This window comes from Trematomus bernacchii, unplaced genomic scaffold (genome assembly GCF_902827165.1).
Source record: "Trematomus bernacchii unplaced genomic scaffold, fTreBer1.1, whole genome shotgun sequence".
NCBI classification, from domain to species: domain Eukaryota; kingdom Metazoa; phylum Chordata; class Actinopteri; order Perciformes; family Nototheniidae; genus Trematomus; species Trematomus bernacchii.
Window position 1 is genome coordinate 6,441,410 of NW_022987567.1, and position 3,854 is coordinate 6,445,263.

Genomic DNA, 3,854 nt, shown 5'->3' on the forward strand with positions numbered 1-3,854 from the left:
GGGGTCAAAAGACAGTGTTCGAGATTTGATCATTTGAACTTTAATAAGAAGTGTTATCGCACAAAAAATATGTGCATATGGGGGCTGGGAAGTAACTAAGTACATTTACTCATATTGTACTTAAGTACTCTTTAGAGGTACTTGTTTACTTGAGTATTTCCATTGTATACTTCTTTGTACTTCTATTCCACTACAGTTCAGAGGTAAATGGTGTACTTTTCCTCCACTACATGTATTTAATACCTTTAGTTACTTTACAGATGTGGATGAATGATGTGAAATATAATCAAGTGTTAAATCAGACTTTAGTTCCACCTGGAGTAAATTCACAAGCTACCCTGCAGTATACAAAGTCATTCAAACTAGCTGCACCTTTACCAGCTTTGAGAACACTTTAATGATCAATCATTATAAAACATATCATATATATTATTCTGAAATGGACCAATCTGCACAATGACTACTTTTACTGTCGCTACTTTAACTATATTTTGATGATAATACTTTTCTACTTTTACTTGAGTAACATTTTGAATGCAGGACTTTTACTGTAACAGAGTATTCCTACACTCTGGTACTTCTACTTTTACTCAAGTAGAACATCTGAATACTTCTACTTTTACTCAAGTACAAGATCTGAGTACTTCTACTTTTACTCAAGTACAACATCTGAGTACTTCTCCCGCCTCTGGTTGTTGATAGTTGTAAATACGAAAGTGTAACTCCTTTTATGATTTAAAAAAATAAGTTGTGGCCCCTGAAGACCACGATCGACTGGGGCTAAGAACCTGAGGAAGTGACGGTTCGCTTCCTTCAGTTTCAGAGACAGAGAGGAGACCACAGGCTGCAGAGCAGACATCACAGGGGGGACATTTTCCACCCCTCTGAGCATCGACTCCAAACAAACCTGAACTCACCTTCAACACAACCTGTGTGTCGTGTTGAGCTTCAAATGTCACTGTTGCACAACCTCTTCCACACTGTGGGGTAAAACGGGTTTCAGGTCATTTATATAGCTCTTAAAAACAGGTCGCACCGAAACACACTACGACCTCACACACACATTTGAGGTTCTAATTTTTCTTTTTGGATTATTTATATTTATTTTAAAGGGAAATATTATACTTATAAGAATCAGGATTATTAAAGGTATCATTATGCATGTTAAGAACTTCTTCATATTGTATTGTATACATTTATACAGCTCTTTAAAACAGGTTGCACAAAGACAGACATAGACAAACATATCGGTGCAAAAACAGATTTAAAACACAATAAGATTTTAAAACTGAAATATACCCAGTTAAAAGTCAGAGAATAAAGGAAAGCATCATCACATTCAACCGGTTTAAAACATATCTGTGCTGTTTTCCTTTTCTCTTTCACTCTGATGCAGATCGCTGTAAAACCATAAAGACAATTACAGTATTTATTTTATTTTTATTATTTGCTTTAAACGCAATTTAAGAGGTTAATACGTTTCAGACCATTAAAGGAGATCGTGCAGAAAATACAGAAATACCCTCACTTTCAGCTCCGCACCCGTCATACATGAATCACATTGAACTATATATATATATATATATATATATATATATATATATATATATATTTACATAATTTATAGTTATATTGTATATAGTTATACATAACTATAAATTTGATTTTATTTTTCCATTGACTGCTACTGTTTGCTTAGTTTCTCCGATATCACTGATTGTATTATACTTAAATATTTGTATCATATTTGAGGAGTTATTTAATTGTACAAGCCTTTATTGTAATGGCAATAAAAATCCACAGATAACAAAGTTAACAAAAAGAACGATCTAAAAAAAAATAGTGCCACACAATTTGACGTTTCAATTATCTTGGTAGAAGTTAAGCTGTAAGAGGCGTTGATGCTATTCAATGCACTTACATTGCTGGAAACCTTATAATGGCTCAGCTTTTGTAGTTTTGAAAAGAGTTTAAAATAAAAGGCAGATAAGAAAGTAATACTGCGAGAGGAATGGAGTGTGATCACGCGAGTAATACGTCTGTGAAATGCAGTGAGGGCAGGATCTCATGAAAAGGGAGAAGTAAGAAACACAGAAACACTTCTACAGTGTTTGTGTGTGTGTGTGTGTGTGTGTGTGTGTGTGTGTGTGTGTGTGTGTGTGTGTGTGTGTGTGTGTGTGTGTGTGTGTGTGTGTGTGTGTGTGTGTGTGTGTGTGTGTGTGTGTGTGTGTGTGTGTGTGTGTGCGCCTTTGATAGTGACCCTGTCCTTTAACTCCACCCACATCTATGCAGGGTCTATTCCTCAAACTGCCCTCTGAAGTGACCTCAAAATAAAATACCCTCACATTCTAAAAACACATTTTAACTCTCATTCGTCCTCACAGAGAAATACACCCACATCGCTCTTGCTGTAGTTTCAGGGAATTCATTTTATATTTGCATTCAGAAAACACCTTTTAAAAAGGGACGTTTTCACTTGAATTTCATTGAAGGTATATTTAAGGACATAGTAGCAGTCAGCGTGAGGCGGTGTGTGTGTGTGTGTGTGTGTGTGTGTGTGTGTGTGTGTGTGTGTGTGTGTGTGTGTGTGTGTGTGTGTGTGTGTGTGTGTGTGTGTGTGTGTGTGTGTGTGTGTGTGTGTGTGTGTGTGTGTGTGTGTGTGTGTGTGTGTGTGTGTGTGTGTGTGTGTGTGTGTGTGTGTGTGTTTACTGTCAGTGTGCGGAGAGTGTGAAACACCAAAGCTGGCGAGCACTTCCTGATTGTGAAACATGTTCTTCTCACACACACAAATATACACACCCACACACACACCCACACACACTCACACACACATGGCCTAAACAGAGCAGTCTGGAGGACAGTGAGTTAGAATTTGACGACGATGATCCAAAAAGTAAATTATAAAACCATTCTATCATTTTATACTTTAAAATCAAAAGTAGTGTGTGGCTAGTCCTGTCAGTCAACAACAGCTGATGAGCAGCAGCAACCACTGAACTATTTCACAACACATTGCCCGACTTCACAGTGTTTGCTCAACCAGACAGATCTGTATGTCACACACACACACACACACACACACACACACACACACACACACACACACACACACACACACACACACACACACACCACACAAAATGTAGATACTTTGCCCTACACTTTTTGATTGCAACGTTGATGTGTGCAGATTGTTTACACAGCAGTAAACATAAACACCAGCATGGCCATAACAATAGCAGCTTATTCATGTATTAATGAGAATAGGAATCAGTACAGTTAGAAGTACCATTCTGCATGTTTAGTACTTTTTTATATACTTAAACACTTAAATAAATCACATAATTCATGCAGTGATAAGTGTTACATTTTAGATACTAATTTAATTAAGTTTGAATTAAATAAATAAGTTGGTGGTACTCTTAGAAGTCAATCAGAAAGAAAGATTAGAGTATGAGCATAATTTCAACTATTAAAAAAATGCCAAAATATCAATACATTCATATTCAGTGATATCCATACACTAAAAAAGTGAAACGTTGATTTTAATTTAATGTATTATATCAACAGATTTCACATAACTGTATTAGGTTAGTTGAAAGCAATAATACTAAGTTGTACCTAATATTTAAACTCAATATAAAAGTCACATTAACAGCATTTTAAATAGTCTCACGTTCATTTGAGTTCGACCCCTGCGCTGTTTGCAATGTATTTTCTCTCTAAATAAAGGTACACTTTTATAGAAACGTCATGAAACCCATCTGAAAGGACTGTCACTTGTGTCACTGCAGGCGCCTTATCATTTCCTGCGTGCATCAGACTGTTGGTCAGTGTTCAGATAAAAAAAAAAA